The sequence below is a fragment of the Tachysurus vachellii genome, chromosome 8, assembly GCF_030014155.1.
Source record: "Tachysurus vachellii isolate PV-2020 chromosome 8, HZAU_Pvac_v1, whole genome shotgun sequence".
Classification (NCBI taxonomy): domain Eukaryota; kingdom Metazoa; phylum Chordata; class Actinopteri; order Siluriformes; family Bagridae; genus Tachysurus; species Tachysurus vachellii.
In genome coordinates, this window is record NC_083467.1 from 14678293 (window position 1) to 14692924 (window position 14632).

General features: G+C 35.6%; 1 protein-coding gene across 4 annotated transcripts in view; it reads right to left on the bottom strand.

Annotated features, from left to right (window-relative positions):
- Positions 1–14632, bottom strand: part of lmo7a (LIM domain 7a) — a 32840-nt gene that overhangs the window by 17642 nt on the left and 566 nt on the right. Inside the window, exons 1-3 of one of the 4 annotated variants that reach the window (XM_060876445.1) lie at positions 7546–7764; positions 2108–2138; positions 800–988 (exon numbers count right to left, since the gene is read on the bottom strand). The gene's annotated coding sequence lies outside the window, so the exon portion shown is untranslated. Of the gene's footprint in view, positions 1–799; positions 989–2107; positions 2139–2217; positions 2339–7545; positions 7765–14632 lie in introns of those variants that run through there. The other 3 variants (XM_060876447.1, XM_060876446.1, XM_060876448.1) reach the window with 3 other exon arrangements.

A 14632-nucleotide genomic window follows, 5' to 3' on the forward strand; every position in this document is an offset into this window, starting at 1 on the left:
TTGAATATCGCACTTATAGGAATGTGGGGGAAAATACTGAACAACTGCATGACTGTATTCATGTGTTCAGTTTGATTAAAAAACAAACAAACCAGCAGGTGGCACTATGCATTTGATTTGCTAAAGGGGCAAATCACATAAATAAAGAATACAATATTGAGATAAATGCAGAGCATTGCCTACCCTTTTGTTTTCAATCAAATGGCCATTCAGTACTCATCATGTGCATGTAAATTCCATTTTCAATCACATATCTACTTACAGTACTTATTTATACAGGCCGATATTACAGTTCACTATTCCAATGTATGACCATTACTGTTATTTTTCATAGATCACACAAATATCTTCAACAGCAAAAACAGAAGAAAATCAGTCAATACTTTATTTGCAATTCTGACCTTTAATATTGATGTGTAAATAATTACTGCATAGCTGTTTGAAAGAAAATGTAATATACTGTACATTTTCACATCATAATTATTTGTCAAAAAAATAATCAAAAGTACTGATTGGCCATTTGACTGAAAACATATGCGCGATACCTTTACAGTACTGAATATGTGTCAAGCTCCTTTACCTTTCTAGTACCAAAACTTTGAATATGGATGTCTTATTTATTTTTCATTCATCCAACACTATTGTACAGCTGTGTCAAGAGTGTATTTTATTAAAATAAATATAAAATATGCAGCTTGCATGCTTAAAATGCATTACATACTAGAAGCATTCATGAGAAACATTTTTAGAACAAATGCAGAGATGCCATAAATAAAATCTGGGATATTTGGGGTCTTACCCTTAGCGTTGTTTTTGAGTTTTGTAGTGTCTTGGGGATATACTGTGAATCCAGGAGTCGTCAATTCAAGCAGTCCAATGAGTCCTTTGCAGCCTGTAATGGGAAAAGCTCCTGTCTTGTTAAGTACCACCCGTCCAAAAAGCCACTGTCTCTTACACTGCTCTGTGGAGAAGCACAATCTTCAAGTGCCTGTCGAGTACAAGAAGGGAAGAGTGTCACCCATGCACACACACACACACACACACACACACACACACACACACACACATTCCAACTTGACTCAGCTCTTCAGTATTTCTCCCATTCTCAGTATAAAGACTCAGACACTGCTTTTAAAAATGCTTTTTTTTCTTTCTTTTTCTCATAAGGCAGAACCTGTATACAAAGACTTTAGCCATATTTTTTATGCATACACTGGACAAAGATATTGTATAAAGAAGATTGCCATTGGCTTTGACCACCAGAGATGAGACGTTTCGACTTGCCAGAAACCATTCACTGGCATATGTATAGTTCTGGAACTTGTCCATATTTTACATTTTTATTCTAAATATTCTATGTAAAATATCTATAATAATGAATATAATTAAAAGTGTAAACACTGTGATTGCAAAATATCAACTGTGATTAGGTATGTTCTAGTTTTACTGCAAAGACTTTCATTCTAAACAGTATTTGTTTGAAATGCCAGACAGGACAGACTTGCAGTGACATTTTGAGCAGAACCCAAGGTTTAAAGCAATATTTTCTTTAGCATGCCCTAAGCTGAAAGTGTTATACAAATGAAAAGATCAGTAATGAGTATTTTCTACCTTATCTAAAATGTTATACTAATACCTCAAGTAGCCTTTATATTTAGATAAGCTCCATTATCAAATGGATCAATTTCTGCCCTTCTGAGCATATTATCAGAACCTGAAAAATGCAGTTGCTGTCTAATCTCTACACTGTAACCTAGTCACAAAACCTACTTGTAAATATTTTTTAATAGGAAGGAGAATAGTTGGGTATGAATGTCATCAGTATATATTTAAACTACAGACAGGTAGGTGACATCAGAAGCATTCAATGTTACAAAGTTGCCCTGAAACTTGTACATGGCTATGCAACCCTTATTTTATATATTACTAGATAACAAAGAGCCCATAAATCACATACCACTGCTTGGAAACAGTTGTGGTAAGGATTTTACAGATTCAGAAAAACAGCAATTAAATCCACTATCCATATTGCATTAGTAATCACCGTGTATGACTTAAACATCACAATTAGAAATTAGCAGCATTTCTTGGCAGCATTTACACTTACATTTTTAAGCCTCCTGCTGGTCTTTTGATGCCTGCATGAGATAAGAGCTGTATGTTATTAACTGCTCACAGCAGTGGAATAGGACAATAAAAGAATACAGAGATTCTCACTGAAAGAGCTGGAAAGTGAGAGCACAGTCCAAATGGTGCCAGGCTCCATGCACAACACTGCACAAAAGGATCCATGTCAGTGCAGTAGGGCAGAAAAACACACCCACTCTCACCAGTCTACACATACAGGCCTTACACGACAGCAAAATGGCAACATTAACACAGACAACTTGATTCACAAGTGTGGCTAGTTAGGGCCACTCCTAAATAAAATCATAAAAATTCTTTAATGCAGGAGGTTCAAAGGGCAACCATAAACATAACATATCTGACACAGTACAGTTAGACCCAGGAGCCTCAACTGGATTGCAAATGATCTAAATGTATTCCATGTATGCCCTTCCCTAGTCCTTCAGTTCTGTCACCTCACTGATGTGTGAATGAGCATTAAAAGCTAATGAGGCAGATTGTAGGATTTTTATATATTCAATATACTTCCAGTAACTGCAATATACAAAATATATACTCCCTGACACTGTCCCACTGTGTTTTTTAGTGAGGTACAGAATATACAGCAAGGCTGTGTAAAGAACATTTTTCTCTGCTTATTATTCAGCTATTCAGCTTGAACAAATTGTTCAGTAACTACATTGTAAATTAAATGAAAGAATGTAAATACTACAACAGAGAGGCATTTTGGTCTTCTTGTTCAGGGAGTATAAGGAGTTTAATTACTTGAAGAAAAGGCAGACATGGTGTGACTAGACTGTGACAGTGTGAAATATACAGCCATCTCAATACGGTACATTCTTTGAGATGTTAGGAATACAATAGCAGGAGCAGCACATGCCAGGGAACCATTGATGTAATAACAGTGGTACAGCTGGATGAACCTGCTAGAAAATCATGAACTTTACATACCATGCCAATGGAAAATCATCTACAGAACAGTTGCATCATTCCAACAACCAGTTACATTGATTTTTATATGAAATGAAACTCATCAATCCAATATAACAAAGTTAATCTCTGGCCTGATATCTATAATCAAAGGTAAGGATAGTGCCCTCTGGTCTGTGGCTTTTAAGCTGAAGGTGAACCAACACAACAGCTGCTTTATAGTGAATTAAACAAGGTGTTCAGTTATCCTGATCATACAGATTTATTGCTCCAATAAAGGTTGTTAAAGGGGATGAAATTCTTCCCTCTTTCATATTTTGGAACAAAGTCCATACTGGATGTTGGACTGGAAAATTCAAGAACAATTTACTCCAGCACTAATTTTAACTTAAGTGTTCTACAAATGCTAAAGACATCCCTGGGGACTGGTTTCAGAATAAAAGACAGCTTTGTGCTCAAAAGCACAGTGGCCTGCTATGGATTCACATGATCAGCTCATGTGAAAGAGAGATATAAAAAAATGGATTAAACTGGAGTGTTGTACAGTGTCTTAGAGACAATACTCGATTTCATATTTGTCATGGGCTTTGCTTATGGTAAAAAAAAGGAGCTACTCAGCAAAAGAAAAATCATAAATACTTTATGAAACATCTATATATTATTGGACATCTATAAGAAACCAATAACAATCAAAAATTAAACAGGAACTGTTTACTGTAATACATGCTCTGTCACATTATCATGATACTGGTTTTATGGGTTGTGTATGTTGCCAAAGTAAAAACTTGTAAGCTAAAAAATGCTTTCTTATGCTTTCATGGGCATAAGTTAACTACCTGGATAGATCACCTGGGCCATCAATTTAATAAAATACTCACAATCCTTCAAAAGGCTAACAGAGGTCATGCAGGTAGAATCAGTGGTATAGACTGTTATCCATGTGCATAAAGATACAAGCATTATAAAATGACTATTACAGTATAACATTTATAATTCATTTGTTGACTATGCAATCATGGGGAGAGCAGGTGGATTTCCAAACCACAAAAACCCATGCAAATGCTCTGTATGAGAACAAGAAAGGCAGATACTCTAAGGGTGAGGCAAACCCTTCACTTATGAATGTTATGAATGTCTGGTTTCTAAGCTTAAGTATGACATTGCTTGGACTCTGTTGATAATGTATGTATAATCTGTAATGAATGGTATTTTTTTTACATGCCAGTCTTCACCAAGCCCTAGCAGGCAAATTGTTGTGAGACTAAGTGGAAAATATATTTTGATAAAATACAAAATCTCCCATTTAGAACATTATGTTGTCAATTTGATTATAGGAAAAGGGTGTGTATACACGCATACCATATATTTAACCTGCCTACTAAGCTATTAAAACTTCACAGCAATGCTCATTAACTTTCAGCCAGTAAATAATTACCTCCAGTCACTAAAACGACACTTAAACTTTTCCACTTAACATCTTTCATTTAGAGAATTTCTACCTCATAGCCCACATGTATAGAAAGCATAAACTGTGAAGACACTAATATATTTCTGAAGGTTGATTCTTTTAAGATTGCTGTTCAAGAGGCTCAATATCACAACCCCCATGGTCCTGGGTATGACACAGCCTATTCACCAAACTCCTGCCTTTCACAATTATGCAATGCATAACTCCATCAATGCTATTGTGATAGTGACGACCATACAGAACTACACACCCAAAGAGCAAACACTGTATTCATCAAGGCATCTGTCCTTCCCTTTTGACTCAGGTATCAAATTTCAATGGTTTGAATGCCTTTGAAGTGAGAGTGCAGACATAAAAACGATTTGAAAATCAAATGAAGACAAACCCAATGCACAGACAAGACATGAAAAACCCTTTAAGAAGTACTACAAAACTGGTAAAATCTTTGATGAAATAATGATGGACTACAGTAAACTAATGGTCCATAGAGTTGGTGGGCCACTGTTGATAGACAACTGTAGGTGTGTAGTTACATATTTCAACTTGCATACCAGACTCTTTTGGTAATATTTCTACAATTGCTTAAAAAAATGGTAATTAATGATTCGGAATTGTCTAATTATCAGTAAATAAATCAGTAGTATAAAAATCCTGATTAAAATTCAGTTCAATTAAATTTTATTTGGATAGCGCTTTTAACAACGGACAATGTCTCGAATCAGGTTTACAAAAATATAATAATATTGAATAAAAATTTAATAATTTAAAAATTACATTTATTTTTATCCCTGAATCCCTAAAAGACAAGGAAGGTGATAAGTAATGCTAATTACTAAATATAAAATGTAATAAATAATGTATTTTAACATTATCTAAAATATGTGTGTTTGTTTAAATAAAATTGTGTTTAATTAAAATGCATATATAATCATACTCTGTAAAGTGGGCCCTGAGTTCAGTACACAAGAGTAATCCAAGAGACCCAAATTTCACACAGAGCACCTGTTTTCTTTTGTATTGTCATTATATGAAATGGCAATGAAGACCTATGAACTATGATTAAGTATTATTATTATCTGACATTTCACCAAGATGTGTTCAGGTCATAGTCCAGTGACACCCAATAACTTAAAATGTGAGCATTAGATATTACTGTTTAAAAACATATATACATACAATTATATTAAAATGAGGTAAAGCATTTAATTGACATTAACTACATGCTATGGTTTAAGCTATTCACCTTAAAGCATAGGGTTAAATAACTATTATCAATTATTCAGTAGCTACACTAACAAGTGCACTCACAAGGAAGTCTGAACCCAATGATGGGTATTGCTAGGTAAAGAGGTTAGGTATTTCCTGTAACTTAGGAATCAAATCAAGGCACATTTTTTTGTAATCCACATATAAATAGACAACACAAGTTAGACACCAATTATGCTGTATGCTGAATTTGGAGTGGTATGAAACTAAGGAGGAGCCCACATGCTGATGACTTGGAGCTGCCTACCCTGCTGAGATACCTGCTTTTCATGGTCTGATGAGTAATGATGAAATAATGCATGGAGCAGTTTGCTTATCTGGAAAGTTCCTTACTGTATATTAGCCTCTCCTCTTATTGCTATCTGGGTGCTATGAAAAACCTTCCATTTTGCCAGCAAAGAATTGGGAATTAGAGAGTTATATTATACATGTTAATACTAATGTGCACTACATGCCTACGAGGCTAAATGTCCACAACAACATACAGTCATTACATGGGAATCTGAGAATCAGCAGATATTGCATAAGCTTCCCAGGCAATCACGAGTCCATCCTAATCTTGTCCAAATGCATTAGGATTTAATAACAGGAAATGTCATGAAACAACACAAAAGGCTGTTGTTTATAAGGTGTTAAGTTAAGCATGAACCTAAAGCTACACAATAAGTGTTTAAAAAAAAAAAAAAAACTTAAAAAAAGAAGCCAACTAATCATGTCACTAATCATGTCTTACTCTATCAACAAGTGACCTTTCCATTCTATAATTAGAGGCAATACCCTGCCTACACTGAAACAGACCTGATAGTGGACAGGCACAACACCACACACAGACACACACACACAGAAACCACAGGGAGCAGATAAACCACAGCTGATCAGTGGAGTTGCTAGGGCTAGGAAGGTGTGGCATGGTTACCGACATTAGCAAAGCTCACTTTATTGTACCTCAGCACAGTTGTGGCACTGACCACACTTTTACTTAGGTGAGACAACAAAACAGAAATACATAGCTTATAATGTTTCAATTATGATTGAGCAAATCATTCTTTTTAATTATGATCTGTGTATGTTTAATGTAGCATAGTTCTAAAGTCAAATAAATGTGCTTGTTTCATGCCTGGTTATTGTAAACAATCTGACACCATCTGTCACCATAATTAACAGACAGGTAATGCCTGTGTTTCTTATTATAAAGAAGAGAGCATTACTGTCATGGTGAACATGTTAGTGCGGGACCACCCAGAGACACACCTGTGAACAGGTTGTTCAACATGCCATGTTTGTTTCACTCTAGTCTCAGGTGAAGAGCAAATCTAACGATGAGGTAAATACATACATAAAAATTGTGAACTTTTGAAGGAATCTCTAACCTCCTATAAACTACTGATAGGCAAAGTCAAGAGTCTGATTTCATATCTATGACAGTGATTTGACATTCACTCCTTTTTGATACAAACAAAATGACCTAGCTATAACTAATTATATAAGTGACAAACACTGCAACCTGAAGCCTGTATAACCTCTCTTTAGAGCACAAGCTGTAGATGTGATTATTGACTCAGTTAAATTTAAACCGAGGGTCAGTAGCACAAGATCATTTTACATGGACATGTGGACAGCACTGCATATCTGTCAGAGTAAACCATAACAGGTTTCAATAATTTTTAACATTGTCATAGCAGTGTCCTCCATATTGTCCTCCAAAGAGTCAAACTTAGTAGATACATAAAAAAACTAATTAAAACAAAACTTACCTTATAGCTGTGTATGTGTTTATGTCCTGCACATCCCCTGGATGAAAAAGCAGGAATTCTTTTAGTCCAGGCACAAGACTTAAGAATGATGTTGACGTTGTCCTGTTGGCAGAAAATATTTACTATTGAGTCAGGTTGTAATCATACAGGAATTCTGTCTGCATACAGATCAGAAATCAATGCATCCAAAGTTCAGAGCTTCTGTGAGCTCAGCTGGGGGTTGAGAGGAAGTACCTCAGGTAGCAAAAAAAAATGACATTTTACAAAGAAGGCAGGGTTTGCTCAGTCCGTGACAGATGTGTGGGAGGAGGAGCTTGGCTTCGGGACAGAGTTGAGAGGTCTAATAACAGGTCTTGTAAAGTCTCCTCCCACTGTCATGCAAGGCACTCAAACACACTTCATTACTCCGCCTTTCAGGCACACACACGATTATGTACTTTCTTCTCACACCCAGAAACTGTCGTTGCACACTGCCATGGCATACCTGTGACAGCAGTAAGGGGTGGATTATTTTGGAGACTGTAGTTGCTATGCACAGTGAACAGGTGCCTGACATGCAAACTATTTTTCCCCCAAGCAATTCTTCCATTGTGGAGGGTGAGGGCTTGCATACATCAGAAATCCTGTTTCAGTTGGCTGTATTACTGTATGTGTATTTATAAGCAACATAGAGTTTCTGCATGCTTCTATATACTGTAAGGTTAAAGACACAACTTGAAATCAATTAGGTCAATTCTGTTTAGATGTTGCTTTGCAATATCAGTGCATAGATTTAAAATAGCGTGAAATAAGAACAGAATGTTATGGGTGCTTTAACTCATAAGCACTGATTCCGGTAGTTATTGTAGGAACATGTGATAGTGGAAATAGTCTTTTGCCACAGACCCTTAGCTGTCATCACATTCTTCAAGCAGACTAGCAGCAAGCCACTCATTGCAGCTGATGTGACCTAGAGGTGTTTGTGAAATACTTTTTTAAAATCCCACTCCCACCCACACATAAAGGAATTTAGATCAATTTCACCTACTTCTGCAGAAAATCTGATTAATCCAACCTGGTACAGCAGTTATTATTTTTGCTTGCAGCGGTCTATGATGTTTTCTTATAAACAGATTTGGTCCTGATTATAGAGTATAAACAATTGGTTCCTATAATCCACAGCATCCCTGACCAGGATAAGGCATTTACTGGAGATGTGTGAATAGTCATAGAAAATGTGTTGTGACATACAAGTAATTTACCAATAATATGTAAATAAGTAAATATGTCCACTATGCTGCCATGTTAATGAATTGTGCCTGTGTTAAAGTAAAAGCTATCCACTCCCACAATATTTCCCACAGTGCTCTAGTTTGATCTTCATGATAACACAAATCAGGACAGAAAGAACTAATGAATATTTTATTCCATGACTAAATGTGAACCATTTAGTTTAAATGTAAACCATTTCTCTTGCATTCTCTGCATCAAAAGACACTGCACTAGCAATCTATTAGCTAGGAAAACATGTAGCAATAAATATTGTGTTTATGGGCATTGTTTTTATCTAGCTAGCTGCAATGCTAGATGAAGAAACATATTCTTATGGGCAAAGGTGTGCTTTAATGAAAATGTCTTAACTATACCTTCCAATTGTGGTTTTTAACCCTTAGGTAAATCAGTTTAATCCCATATGAACATTGTTTACATTGTTCACTGACATCAAAATTAAGTTCCAGAGGTGCACAATTTAAGTTTTAATAATGTACTGTAGATATGACATTTGGCAAAACATTATCTAATAAGTTAACATAAATTTGCATTAAGCAAAACTTAGGAATGCAATGTAATCATGTTTTCATACACCCCTATCATTATTCAAGAGAAATCTACACAGGTTTTAACTCCTTGTTTGGGGTTGAAAAACTTGCCCTGTTTTCCCTTAAAGACTAAGATATTATAAAAAAAACTGGCTACAGGCTGTTTGACAAAAATATCAGGCAAAATCAGCCAACTTTCACTGCCTAATTAACAAAGATTTTGCATTTTTTTTTACAACCCCTTTTCTGCATTTAAAAGTACAGCAAGTCTTTCAGTAAAACGACTTTCTTATAGGAAAAAGCACAATAGACTATAGGCAGTTTAAATCATTATGCTCTATTTAACTAATACTTTGAAGACTTTAGTAAAAACAACAACATAGGTGATATAAATAACATAGTGGTTGGACCTCAGTAGCTAGACATTGAGTGTTCTGTGTATTCATGCTACTGTAACTGTGACTTTTAGTAATTTAACAATAACAATGCTAAAAAAAATAATAGAATTGGTGAATTACCAATCACACCTATTTTATCTATGAGGTATATAGTGTTCGAAAATAATAAAATTCTAAAAAGAATTTAAAAAAAAAAAGTTTAATCAACCAAGTAATAGGATCTGTTAGAAATATGCATAGTTGAACCCCTAATTAAAGATACACTATTCCTACAGAGTGGGCCATTTATTAAACACCAGCAGGCCTGGCACCTGAAACCAAATTCTGCTATGGGCAAAATTAAAACCAAAGATGCAAAGATAATTGTTCTACAAAATAATAATAATAATAATAATAATAATAATAGATAAAAATATGGCAAGAAGATATAGTCATGCTGCAACATTCTGAGGCCATTCAATAATTATAATACACATAGGAATGTAGTCCATTCAAAAGTAACTATTAAGGGATCACCTAGTTAATTCAAGTGTAAATAACCTTAAGTGTTAAGCGTGACTTATAATAATCTTATAAGGATCAAGTGTCTCTGCTAATGAATACGAAATCTGAAGTTAGCATACACCAAAGTACACTAAAATCATTACCTGACAACAATGCCAAAGCACACTGGAACTAGTTTAACTGTCTGTCCTCAGCCATCATGCTACATTATCCTAGCTAATGAAGAAAAACATGCTTGCACAAGCTCTGACACTCTGATGCTTGTGTGTAATTACAAGCACAATAAAACTCCACCATTAAATTATAATAAATGTGTGACGTTAGTTTATGGAGAAAACACATCTGGTGGTCTGTGGAAAAAAATCTATTAAAATAATCCCTTTTGCCAGTGGTGAGGTTTGATCCAGATATATCCACCCAGCTCAATTATAGACTGTTTACAGAGCTCGGAGCCATGTGCAATCATCTCTCAGCTCAACCTCAATGTAAAGACTATGCAGAATGACTTTTCTAATGTGGTCCAGAAGTACACCACATAAGTGTAGGTTTCCTCTCCAGATTTTTAAAAGGAGGATCAGATATGTGATGGGACAAAGAGGAAACCCACAGCTCTGACATTTGCTGGAACATAGAACCCTCTACCATGGAAACCTGGTCTAAGGACAAACCGAAACAAACCCATGGATAACATGACAGCTCTCATGTCAATGTCAATAAATTAAAATTGGCAAAAATACCATAATAATCCTTTATTATTTAAGATTTATAGCTCGTAAATGTGAATATGACAGAAATAATGATTGTATGATTTCAGAGGCCTGAATATGGGGAAAAATACATCTCACCAGTTATAATAACAAATAAATAGACAGGCTTTGTTTTCACTGCACATTTTTTGTTTGAGTTCAGTATTTCAACATAGAGCCATTCAAAAGGATGTTCAGTACAGTGAAATATGCTCTAAATTGGGAATGATTTAAAATGTTTTCTTTAGCATGTCTGTCTGAGGATATTTTAATTCCAAGTTGAAAGTTTATACTCAGCAAATTTCAGGTTTGGAACTAGCTCTTGAAAATACCACTGCAATGATTTTTGTGCATAGGGAAGCTGATCCAGGTTTACCTTGGTAAATGTCCTGCTGTTATAAGATCAGATCCTTTGCCACAATTTGGGCTTTACTCAGGTCATTGAGCAACGATTATATTCTTTGGAAAAAGTCAAACATTAGTGTATGTTTTATTATTATATTTTTAAATAAATAAGAAAGTTAAAGTAGGGTGAAATACCTAAGTCACCTATTCAACCTGCTATAATTGTAAGTCATCCATAATATGCTAAAATATTCCTAAAATATTCTAAATTCCTCTTCACTTAGTCTTACTGTATTTGGTTCAGTTACATTTTTTAGAGCACCTATGTGTGAAACAAGGTGTGTTCAGGTTGTGTAAATATGTTTGCGCCTAAAAAATGCAACAAACAAGAGAAACTCACCAGGCCAGCAGTAGGTGTGGAAAGTCTGTTAATACTCTTGATTATGCCTGGCTGGAAGGAGGGAAAGAATGAGCAATCTCAAAAACACCCACTTATGCACTGTAAGGTGCATCTGAATGTCTTTATTGCCTCTTTTAATTTTAATGTTTAACATGTGCCTTTCCCTAACAAAACCAAGTTGAGCTTCTGGTGTAACAACGTTCTTCCAATGTGTATATGATTGTACAAGTTGCTATAAAAATATCCAGACAAAAGAAGCTGATTTTATGTAAATACCTGAATCCCTAAAATAAATGTGAGAATATTGTGACACTCTTTCTTTATTCAGATAGAACCTAATAATACTGAAATCACAATACAATACTATGTGTACTATATATTTTTACTATATCTTTGTTTTATTTAAAAAAATAATAATACAGATGTCTACATAATAAATTATTTTTCACACTCTACACACTACTTTGATATGAATAATCGATGATGTAATACAGCCACTACTGTCTCAGACTATAATCAAGAAGCAGAACATCATGAGGTTTCAGTAGGGAGCAGCAAACAGTTGCGATGTAAAAATGTGCTCATCAGGATGCTGACTCATTGATGTGTCAATCTAGAAATGCTGCTACCCACACATCAGCCCAAAAGCACTCTGTAATGGACAAAAACGTAGCTGAAAACCCTGAGCTTGCAGTAGCCCTGACAAAACTCACCTTTACTGAATAAATCAGCATGCTATGCCATCCAGATTTCTGAGTCCATTGACTACAAAACACATAATAACAGCTGCCCTTCACACGCCCTGAAATCAGCATTGATTTCATCTACAGCACACATTTTTCCTAATGTTGTGTTCAGCGGTGTCTAAGTCTTCTGTGCTAAAAATGGTCGCTTTTAATGCCCTAACCTAGAATTACTGGAATGGGCAGACGTTTTCAGTACAATAATGACAGAGGTATTCAGACAACAACAAAAACAATGCAACACCCAGTGAAACATGCATTTTTACCATTGTCTCCACAGCAGCTGTGGTGTAATTTCAGGCATCTCTCATTTTATTGTAAGAGAAAAGATACAATATAGATTTAAACTGAGAGGACAGCTACATAATAGGATACTGTCAAGGAGACATAATATATCATACAAGGCACAGTGCTATAATTTCCATGCATTACACTAAAATAACTAAATAACATTTCTTTGTTGCAATGGGAAAAACAATTCTGAAATCTCAGGTCACAAAGGTCAGGTCAAAAATGTGACAAAGGTCCAACAAAGGTCACATTTTTAATTTAAATTTTGTTTGATGAGCTGCACAATAAATCTAGCAGAGAAACAATCTTACTTACTAACACAAAAGAAGCCACTTTATTAGAGAATGTCTCTGTTCTGCTCCCAAAACTCTTCTTAGTGGCTATCTGCCTGTACATTCAGAACAAACACAGGAAGCTACAGTAGGTGAGAAGGCAAGATGTGCAATAGAAACGATTTTCCAGACTTTGCTATCCTAAGCTGACCTGCACAACAACACCGCGTAGTTTCTGGGGCAGAGACTTGGCTTGTTTGGTTCGCCTCACTTTTCTGCCAGACCTTCTCAAACAGGGCTGAAGCCCGGTAGCCAAACCACAGGGAACACGAACATTTGAAAGGAATGTGACAATACAGAATAGCGCATTAGCCTCATGCCTTTCCAATGGCCTTAAGCAAGCAATGCAGGATATAGCCAGACACCCTATTGTTACTTTTCCACAAGAGGAAATACTTTTGTTGTTTTTACACCCACATTTACAGTGTGTTCTCTGGGTGGCTGTTTTATAGCTCCTTAAAAATGTTCTACTAGAGAGTGAGGGAAAGTTTTGTCTTATCAAGAAGATAGGAGATTATTTTTGCTTTGCTACAAGAGGCTTTCATGATAGGTTTTATGATAGCCCACTCCACAAGGAACGGGTCACTGTTTCACTCCAATGTAGATAGAAATTAATATGGATGTAAACTAGCCTTGTGCAATTAGACCAGGAAACAAAATCAAAACCTAAAGGATCAAGCCTTCAAACTGAGCTTCATGATGCATTTCCATTAATAATAGAAAATTATATGTATTTACAAAAATAGGAAAATTTTACAAACTGTAGTTTGCTACAAACTGTCAAAAATACTAATCGCAATTTTTAAAAAAAATCCATTAATTGATGCTTTAAAATCAAATGGGAACGACAGTCATGACAGCTCAGTGTGTGGAACAAGTCAAACTGGCTAAGCTGGAAAAAGAGTTTTTCAGTCATTATTCTCTTTAGTTGGATCAGAGTTGTCCTATCTTATCTTTTCAACCAAGCTTGACTAAATCTAGTCAAACTGAATCAGTTACTGTGTGTTCAAACCACCATTGGAGCAGGGGTGACCCCAGGGGTGACCTAAAATCCCATCTCATTATTCAGCTATTCATTTTAAGGCATATAATCCAATGACTACTACGGTGAGACTAACAGGCAAAGTATGAATGTTACTAGAGTGAGGAACGTGTATCCAGACCAACTGATACACGTTCCACAGGCAAAGTATGAATGTTACTAGAGTGAGGAACGTGTATCCAGACCAACTGATACATCCTGCAAATTGAAAGAAATTAAGCAAAAACATTATCATCACATGTGATGGGTATTAAGAAATATTCATTTATTTGTATTGTGAATGAAGTCAATTGTGTTCCAAAGTACAACTGGCCCCATCACAGAGGCAAGACAAGAATGACGAATCATGGAGTCTAGCAAAGGAATGTGGGCATGTGAAGTGAAGCTCTGTAAAGTGGGTCCTCCAACCTGGCAATAGGTTAATCATTCAATAAGGGAAGACCAATGTCGCACTGCCCTCCTACAGAGATAACGGCCTTCCCAGAGA